This window comes from Rhagoletis pomonella, unplaced genomic scaffold (assembly GCF_013731165.1).
Source record: "Rhagoletis pomonella isolate Grant_MI unplaced genomic scaffold, Rhpom_1.0 Rhpom_scaffold_00003, whole genome shotgun sequence".
Classification (NCBI taxonomy): Eukaryota; Metazoa; Arthropoda; class Insecta; order Diptera; family Tephritidae; genus Rhagoletis; species Rhagoletis pomonella.
This window is the reverse complement of record NW_023458557.1, coordinates 71,573,679-71,584,275: the sequence shown is the minus strand read 5'-3', so window position 1 is coordinate 71,584,275 and position 10,597 is coordinate 71,573,679. Positions and strand designations below refer to the sequence as shown.

Sequence of the window (10,597 nt, the reverse complement as noted above, 5' to 3'; positions counted from 1 at the left end):
GGTTTTCCCTATTAAAGTTTGACTTTTTTCATTCACAATGAAAGCATAAAATGAAAATATCTTGGGAAAATGATCTGATCTAGAAAAACAGTCTACGACCTAAAATTAGTTTTTGGTGTCTCGCCATTTTCCATCCCTGCCATTTATTTATAAAATATGGGCATAAGTATAAATACATATATTTGATCCTCTGCAGGTTTGAATCTGCTGACGCGTTAGTTCATTCGTTTTTGGTCTCTGTTTACAGCTCAGAAATCTGTGTAAATATTCCCTCCGCCGAACTAATCCTGTTCTTTTGTACGGAAAGTAGTGAATTCATGACCAATTTCGGCCATGCTTACATACACTTTTAGAAAATCACTACAATGTAGAGCTCTTGTTAAAAATCGAATAGTGATAGTTGTTCACGATAAAAGATTATAAAGAGAAATGTATGTATGTATGTATATATGCATATATCCGCTTAAAAATCTAAAAGTTATAAAGAAAACTCAATTTTGCTGCTCTTAGGGTGTGACTAGGGTGGAAAGTTTTACCTCGCCAAATCTGCCCGATATAAGCCTTCAAACCAAAGTAAGCAAACGGTTGCAAGCGTTCTTTCTTTATCCATCCTATAGATTTATGAATGGCCTTACCCTCTTGAAATATTTTGGGAGTGCCTTTGGCAACTGCAGTCTTATGTATGTACATACCTTAGGGTGGTCCAAAAATGCATGTGGAAAAGTAAAGTCGGATTTTTTTTTCTATCACCCCCTAGGATTGTTCTCTACCGAAAAAAACTTACCCCTTCATTTTGAAATCAAAAAATATTTAGAGGTCGCTCAAAGCGCTGAAAGTTTTCCATGTATTTTATATGGGAAAAAAATAACTTTTCGCAGAAATGGTATGGGATTCTTAAAAATCAATATTTTCCGATTGGAAAACTCTGCTTCTCTGCACGAGAGTCCCAATAATAATACCCAATTATTTATTTAACCATTTTTTCATATTAACTATAATTTGTAAGTCCGCTTAAAACCCCTAAAAATGCATTTGGGGCACTAATAAAAAATCATTAGTTTTAAAAAATTATTAAATAAAAGTAGAGGTATATTTTTTCGATAATGAACAACCCCAGAGGGTGAGACCATTAAAATTCCGACTTTAGTTTTTTTGAACCAACTTAATGTACCTACCTACATAATTATTCATATAGTCAGTTCTCAACGTTGCACAGTGATGCCTTAATGGGCAAAAATCGAGAAAATCGTAATCTGCAATATCAACCTGTTTGGTACTGCCAGGAAGCCATTAAAGCTAATGACCCGTAGTTATAGTCAAAATAAAGTCGACTCTAAAGTTAAAAGCAAGTTTGTTTGACAGATATCAAATTGAGAGTTATGTCAAAAAGCTGCTTTTAACGTTAGCGTCGACTTTATTTTTATTATAACTACAGGCCAACAAATTTAATTTGTAAGATTGTAACCAGAGCAAAACCTTGTGCAGACTTAGTTTGACGTTTCTTTATTAACTATAAGACAATTTTCTATTAACTATAAGACAATTTTTTTTATAAATTAAAAAAAAGAAGGCAACTTTTAATGGAAGGAATGGAAGCTATACATACATATGTATGTGAAAATATCCTTACTAATATTATAAATCCGAAAGTGAATTTGTTTGTTTGCTACGCTTTCCAGCTTTCCCGCTTTAACTATTCAACCGCTCATCATGAAATTTTGTACACTGCTGTTATTTAGCCCAACTTAAAATATAGGATACATTTAATTTCGATTAGGCATGGCACCTTCCAAACGGAATTTTTCATACTACATTTCTCAGAAAATATTTTTGGTAGATTACTGGAACTTGGTATGGAGATATATAAAATCATTCTCTGCTCATGGAAGAGGGTTGTCACCTTTTAAAAAAATCTAATTCAACTTCAATTAAGGGAGTTATTTATTTGAAAATTATATTAAAAAATGGATGTCAAGAGGCTTAAAAAAGCTGTAGTTTAATATATTTTGAAAAGGATTGCCACCTGTTTGAAAAGTAAAATTTAAATTAATTATACGCAAGCCATCTGAAGAATTAAAATATGGTTGTCAAACAAAATATTGTTAAGAGACCTTTAGTTTTAAAGTTTTGAATAATATTGAAGTCTTTCTCAAGGGTTGCCACCTTTTTAAAAATTCAACTTAATTAGTTTAAATGAAATATTATAATACTAGCAGACCCGGCGAACTTCGTCCCGCACAAAATAATTAGTTTTTTTTTTATTGAAACTTTTTGGTCCAACATTTTCAACAACAATTCAGGCTTACGATTTCCATTGGCACGCTCATCGGCTAAGATTATGGTTTGGTGGTCGTTTTCCGCCATAAATAACCTAACGAAAGCGTTATATCCGTGATGAAGTTCTTGAAATTCTCTAATTGTGTAACACTTCATGGAACGGTTAATCTCATAACGAAATAAATTTGAAGAACATTTCGTCTTCACTCCCTGGTGGCAACAATGATCCGGTTCTATAGTAAAGCTGTCCAAGAAACTTTATAGTATAGTTGGTGGCAATTTCAAAATGGATGCGAATAATTGTTCTACAGAAATCCTATATACATAGACTTATTTCAGACGAAATACCTTAAAAGTAAGTTTCACAAAAGCAATTTAAGTGAAAATAATTTTTTTTACTTGAATTTTTTAACGGAAAAAGGCGCGCGATGGTTTTGGCGCTTGATTTATCGTAACACATAAAAATTCGATATACTCAATGGTGCAACAGGTTTATATGTTCTGACATTCACGGCACCTTTTCTAACTTGGCGATTATTCGTAATAACATATTTTGAATATTAGCCAAAGTGGATCATCAATAAGATTTTTAGTAATAACTCAACTCCAGTGCCAACTGGCGGGTGAATTTGTGAATCTACACTATCCAGATAGTTACTCAAAAACACACAAAAAACTTCCTTAAAATCCGTCCGAGTATTTAGGAGGATTTCACTCACAAACACACCTACAGATGAATTATATATACGTTTGTACGGCGCCACGCCTTTTTTCAAATAGCCCGTTTTTCTCCATGAGTATAGGATTGTTTTCATATATCTCCACACCAAGTTCCAGTACTCTACCATGAACATTTCCAGAGATATTCGGTATGAAAAATTCGGTTTTTATGGGAGGTTCCACGCCTATTTAGCCTATAATAATCCTTGAGACGTCTGAATCAGGTGTCGGAAATTTCAAAAAAAAAATCGGTTAGGCCGTTCTTGAACTTTGCGCACACAAAAACGGTTTTCAAAATATATCTTGGTTAATATTGGTATGAAACGAAATGGTTTTGAATATGTATCACAATATGAGTGTTAGACGAAAGAGGTTTAAAAAGGTTGCCAACCGTTCAAAATGTTAAATTCAAACCATTAAATAATTTAAATGAATTATTACAATATGGGAATCAATCCAACTGATTTTAAAAGGGCTTAATTTCAAAACTACATGTAAAGGGTTTTCATTTGTTTAAAATCTCAATTGAGTTGAAAAATTATGACAAGTGAGAAATTTTAGTTTGAAAATATTTTGAAGATGGTTAAACAAATTTAAAACCTCCTGTTTTTGAATTGAGTTTTCTTGAAATAAATTTTACTCAATGTAGCACGCAAAAATTTCATACACTCAGCGAAGCGGGTGAGGGCGATCTAGAGTTTTTATATTTTTTATTTAAAATTATGTACGGTATTTTAGCTTTCGAAAGAGAAAACAAAGGCCTGTTATTTTTGAGCCTTATCTCACATAATGCGTTGTTTTTTAATACATAAAATATTTTTTTATTTTATTATTTTTTTTTATGTCCCAATGTTTATTTATATACATATCTGTATATGTTCAAAGTATACTATGTACATATGTATGTTCATAAGCAGGGTTCGCATGATTTGGCCATTTATACGGATTTGCACATTTTCAAAGTTCCAGAGTGGGGTTGTCTGGAAATTATTTTATTGAGCTGAACTCATTCTTGTTAAAAATTTCTAGAGAACACCACTCTGTGACTGCCAAAATGTACAAATATGTGCAAATCACAAATCGTGTAATACCTACTTTAGACTTAATAACTTAACTGCATATGCCTGGCGGGAATCCAGACGTTTTTAGGGCGTTTAAACCCGTTTATTTCGTTTGATATACATTAATTTTGTATAATTTAATTTAACTTTAAAGATCAGTAGCCAGCCTCTTCAAAATATTTGCAAGCTAAAACCTTCTTAAGCATATTTCGTCTGACACCCACATAGCAACCCCCTGCGTGTAGTAAAAGAAAGTAAAGCCTTTTCAAAACCATTTCGATTGGTACCCATATTTTAGTAATTGACTTAACTTATTCAATAATTTGGATTTAATTCTGTAACACGTGACAACCTTTTTTCTAGAAAACAAGACCTTATGGCACATCAATAGGCCAAGCCCTTTAATTTGACGCCCTATTTTTTTGAACCGAACGACCTACTTACATACATATAACTAAATGCTACAAGAACTCAAATTTTATAAAAAAAAACACGTTGCATTTTCGAATTTAGCGTCCTAAGTTCACAAAGAAAAAAAATTTGATTTAGTCCTTCCATAATTCAATTATTGCCCTCATTTTATATGGAAGTGAAGCACTGTGCGACGTGTCGTATGAGCGATTTATCTTATCTATGTACATACTTCGAGAAAAACGTCATCGAGAGTAGTTGTTTGGGACTCTCTTGTAGGTTTCAACTTCGAACATTCGTCATTTTTTTGGTTGAAATAAGCAAAATTTTTTTTACAAAAATTCAATATATTTACTTCGTATACAAGAATTCTACAAATATGTATGCCATTTACATATAAACATTTGTATGTTTGTGTGTATATTTATATGCCCGTTTGCTCATATAAAAGCATCAACAAAGCTGTGCTAAGACAACGAGATAGGAATGTTAGCAACACAGAATAAGAAAGCAATCGAATCGAATTTATATGAACCTATGCGGCTATTTTTAGCGAAATTACGCGTGCAACCAAATGTTCTTATGTATGTACCTACATAGTATGTACGTATGTACATACATATATACATACATGGAGTATTATTGAAAATTACATCGAATACAATTTGTGTTGCTGTTGTGTCTAGCAATGTTCGTTTGCTGAATTTTTCAATTGAAGCTGAAGCGTTCCTGACTGGAGCACAAGCAAATCGATAGATTTAGAATTTCCTTCAGTTCATCCACTTATGTCGATTTGCATAGAATTGTTTGTAGCTAAATATTTTACTTATTTACATTTGTACACGTATACTAGAGGGCTGCCTGAATTCATTCAAACTTCTAGCCAAACAGAGTACAGTACATTTGAATATTTTACTTCACATACAAAACACTCAGCGTTTCGAATTTTTTAAGTTATGAATATATATTTTGTTTTAAACTTTCTACCTTCAAGTGGAAGAATGTGAATGAATGAATGGAAAATATTCAAATCATTCAAACTCATTTCGGTTAAAGTTTTTTCTACAAACAAATTTGTTCGTATTGCAATAGGAGCCCAGCAATACATACATACATACATATGTATGTTTGTACCCAATAGACATTTTGGCGAACGTTCGAAAATGATCTTCGATATAAAATCTTAGCTTTCCAACGTTTATAGTATATTGGAAATACACTCGAGATGGGTTCGAAAAAAAATGGAAACCATAGTAACAAGAGAGAAAGTGATATCCAGCTCATTATCGAACATCACAGAACAGGTATTCACTCAAATTCAAAAAAATTTGAGGCCAAAACCATCAATTCGTATTGTATATGAATAATTCATAAGCTGTTTTGAATGACTTCATGCAGCCCTCTTATGCATACATACAAATTTAAGTACATACAACACTTAGACAAAAAGAAAATTAAAAAAAAAAAAGTAATTCAAGCGCTTGTTTGCATTCAATGATCATTGGCTCCTAATAAAATGTATACCAACAAATTAATAAAATAATAGTTCTGTTCATCGAGCAAAAAATTTATACGAATTATCATGGACGCGGGTTCGATCCCTGCTGAAAGTCTAGAAAAACGAAGTCTGATGAGGAGATGTGGTGTCTCCGAAATACATAGCTGCTAAAACTTCTACCGCTTAGACTTTGTTGTTTTTTCCATTTTTCCTAATCAAATAATCGTGGTACAAAGCTCAATAAAAATATTAAAATTAAATGTTAATAAGCCACAATAACATTGACAATATCATGATTTTTGTTCACATCGCGTTTATGCAGACCAAAAAATGATTAATTAATCAAAAATTTATAGCGCAAAGTGGCAGGAGAGAAGTTGAAATTTCTTGCTGGAAAAATGTTTGCCATCACGTAAAATATATGATTGTGGCACATCCGGAGGAATGTTCAGAATATGCGGTCAAAATAGTACAGTCTTGGAAAGACAATTAGCATAGTTTTACCTGTCCATGACTGTAGTTTTAGGCATTTGAAGATTAACGGTGTCACTCTTTCCTTTTTGCTATGGGAAGTATTCATATTAGAGATGGGCGCGTGACTAACTATTCAATGCCGATCCCGATCATTCCGACGTTCAATTGTTACGCCCCAAACCCGCCCATACCGGCGTTTTCAGATTTGTACTGCGGGTTGGTATCCCAAGAAAAATTTGGGTTGGAGCAGAGTTTTATTCAAAAAACTGTAATTTTCCCAAAAAGCTTTATTTTTGACTAAACAACTGCAACCTTCCAAAACGAAGAGAGGTTTTAAAAAATTTAGGATTTTCCATTTCATTAAATATACATGAAAAAAAAAACGGTTCACTTAAAATAAAATAACATAAACTGTTAAAATTATATTTAACTAAACAAAAAAAGTTTTTATAAAATTGGACATTTAAATCACATTGCACACACATCGTAAATTGCTTTGTTAATTTTTTGAGCATTTGATTTTATTTAGTACCTCCTCAATCATTTTTTTAAGAAGTCTTTAGTTCTAAACTACCAGAGAGTTTTGTAATTTCTTTTTTATTTTTTATTTTATTCAAATTGATTTGGAAAAGTATCTTTTCCACATTTGCTGTGGCGACTGTAGGGCACAGGACAGCTTAAACAATTTCTTTCAATGGAGGAGACGTTGCTCCTTTTCGGTACCCTTTGGTCGTAGAGATTGACTTACAAAACAACCGAAAGATAAATTTAAACCAATTCGTTCAAAACTGTAAATTGTATTGGTGGTAGTTAAGCAACTGTAAGCTTGTCTAAAAAATGTAATTTACGGTTAAAACTGTGAAACTGGCAATATTGGTTGGAGGTCAAGTGGAGATTTCCAATTTCCAATGTTGATTTTTAAGTGTATCTCAATTGAAGAACCAACCAATTTTCAAAACAAAAAGGCAAATTTTTTGTATGCGAAATAGTATGTGTTCCCCACTTAAGAAAAGCTTTGATATCAATGGTAACTCAAATTTCAGTCAAGCCTTGGGAAAAATTTTGAAGAAAACTTTTGTATGTATATCCACTTGAGAATCAAGAATGTCTCAAAGAATGGCAAAATGTTTGCTTTGTGTACATTGGGATCTATAACTAATTAAAATTCACATGACTTTCAATTTAAATTTAAATAATTTCCTGTAACGGAGAATCACTCTTGCCAACAAGTGCTTATTTGGACTGAGTAGGAAATTCAGAAGTAAAGTCCTTTCTCATCGTATAAAGATCACACTCTATAAGTCACTCATTATGCCTGTGCTGGTGTATGGCGCGGAGGCATGGACAATAAAAGCATCTGATGAAGCGGCTCTTGGAGTTTTCGAGAGAAAGATTCTGCAAAAGATTTACGGACCTGTACACGTTGCCGATGGCGAATACCGCAGACGATTTAACGATAAGCTGTATGAGCTTTACAACGATATAGACATAGTGCAGCGAATTAAAATACAGCGGCTCCGCTGGCTTGGCCATGTCGTTCGTGCAGCGATGCTGGTAACAGAGGAAGAGGAAGGCTTCATCTGCGTAGGAACGACCAGGTGGAGAAGGACTTGGCTTCACTTGGCATTTCCAATTGGCGTCAGTTGGCACAGAACAGAAATTACTGGCGTGTTGTTTCGGACTCGGCCAAAATCGCCTAGGCGGTTACAGCGCCAATAAAGGAGAGAAGGAGAATGTACTTAAGTATGTCTTAATGTACTTAAGTATGTCTTCAATTCTACTAAAAATTCTGGCGTCTTCTAGAAAAGGTGTGGGTTTTTTCAAAAGACTTTCTGCAGCAAATAACGAGTAGAATAAATAGCCAAATCCAGAAAATCCGTGGAGAAATTCGGTTTGGTACAAAATAAGCAATTAATTTCTATATATTGTAGTATATGTAAGATTTTATATTGGCACAATTATACTGCTGCGAATTGCATAGAACTGTTAAGATTTTAAAATTTTGTGATTCACCTTTTTTATAGTCATGTATAAGTTATATAATATAACTTAAACGTACATACTTATGTATGTATTTAGCAAAATCATCCGGTCCCCGTTATTTTTCTAGACAGGATGTATGCATATATGTACATAAATATTTTGTTTCTTCAAACTTTTCACCAAAACTAAACATTTTTAACAATTTCATTGTCCTTAGGAAACTTTTTTTTTAATTTTATTAAAACTTTTAATTATATTAAATAAAACACCTAAGCACTTTTCTAGTTTTATTTCTCTTAGTGTCACGTCACTGCGATCATGGTTCATAATTATTGTTATTGCTCAGAAACAAGTATATACATATGTATGTACTAGGGCATTCAATCCTGAAGCATTTTAACAATCGAGATTTCGGATGTAAAAATTCTAATCACGGGGCCTGAGATTTTTCGGGATTTCGACTTCATTACAACTTCTTGCATTTTAGGGGAGCATAATGCCCCTTAGTAAAAGAGTATGTAATTTGATGTTTAAATATTTTTATTCTAAAATATCTATATTACTTGTCAAAAATATTTACTCGTATTTGCAGAGATCCTTTTCCAAAAAAGGCAACAAAGTAAAATGAAGAACAACTCTGTCACACTATAAAAGCTTGTTGTGTTTTCAATTGCTACCAGATTATGCGTTATTACATAGTTCGTGCACAAAATATTTGAACCAGAACAGTTATTCAGGCAGGTCCTGAAATTCACTTTCAATTGCAAATGGCTCAAGTTCACTTTGAATTAAAAATTTGGTATTCTGTATTTCTCGTGTTTCATGTCAAATTAATTATTTTTTTCGTTACCAACATCTCTTTCATTCTGTAAATGAATCAGTGAAAATCTCGGGATCCCGGAGCTGCAATCCCGGGATTTCCGGAAATGGAAAGAATCCCGGGATTTAATGCCCACTATGTACATCTCGGGATCTCGGGACGTATTTATGTCGCATCATGGGACAGTGCCGCCTTAGTGGGCAAAAATCGAAAAATTCGTTGTCTGCAATATGCATGAATGTATTTCGTATTTTTGTAAAGTTAATTTTCCACTAAAAAGAATTAATTTTCTCTATAAAATTAATTACATATATAACGTCTGGAAGCCTCTTAAGGCTAAAAATACTGAGAATTAATATCAGAGCATAACCATCTGAAAAAAATGTCTCAAATAAATTTTTCGATACCAAATAAAAAATTTGCAATAAAATTAAACAAAAAGCGTCGTACACTATTCCAAAAAAATTTCATAAAATGGCAACTTTTGTTGTAATAAATAAAAAAAGGTGTTTGTTATTCTTTTGTTTAAAAGGACGATATTTAGCTTTCAGAAGAGAAAATAAAAACAATTTTTGTGTTTTTTCTGAAATACAGTACAATCTGGGTAGAGTGAACTATGCAATTCGTGCAAGGCTTATCCCCTCAACCAAGATTGTTCATAGAACTCAAATCAGGATATTTAATCAAAAATTTAAAGAAGAAAAGTTACACTGAAAATGCCACAACGCCGAAAACGGTTTGTATCCAAACCAAATTTAAAAGGGATGACGGAAAATCGTTCCAAAATGTATAAAATGAAAGACTTTAAGTTAATGAATTCACTAAATAAACACATTTAATGACAAGCCTTTATTAAGTTTACCCTGTACGTAATCAAATTTTGAAATCGATTTTCAACAAACTTCCCGATGAACTAGAGACTTGAAAATTCAAACTTAGCTCAGAACCTGAGGAAATATATTTAAAATTGCGCATTTATGGCTCCTTACGGTTCACATTTATAATGTATATTGCTTACATCAAAACGAATAACTCCACATACGATAAGTGGCGTATGAATTGAGATATTTTGGAAAATCCTTATTTAAGGTTCGAGTTTTTTCGTATATAGAATGTATGTATGTATATCACTTAAATAGAAAAAAAACTCAAAAAAAAATTTTGGCCTTGGGTGTTTTTTCTTTTTTATTAACCATTTATAATTTAAATTTTTGTTTTAATTACATGTTTAAAATATCATATCATATTCAATTCAAACATTTTTGTACTTTAAAATTGAAAAAACAAAATTTTAACATTGGTTTGTTTCTTTTTTTGCTTTAAGACACTCCTACGCGGCGCGGCCTCTTTTCT

General features: G+C 32.4%; 1 protein-coding gene across 4 annotated transcripts in view; it reads right to left on the bottom strand.

The window, feature by feature from the left end:
• The window catches only part of LOC118735465 (general transcriptional corepressor trfA), a 36,935-nt gene that overhangs the window by 25,335 nt on the left and 1,003 nt on the right, over nt 1–10,597 (bottom strand). The window lies entirely within an intron of this gene.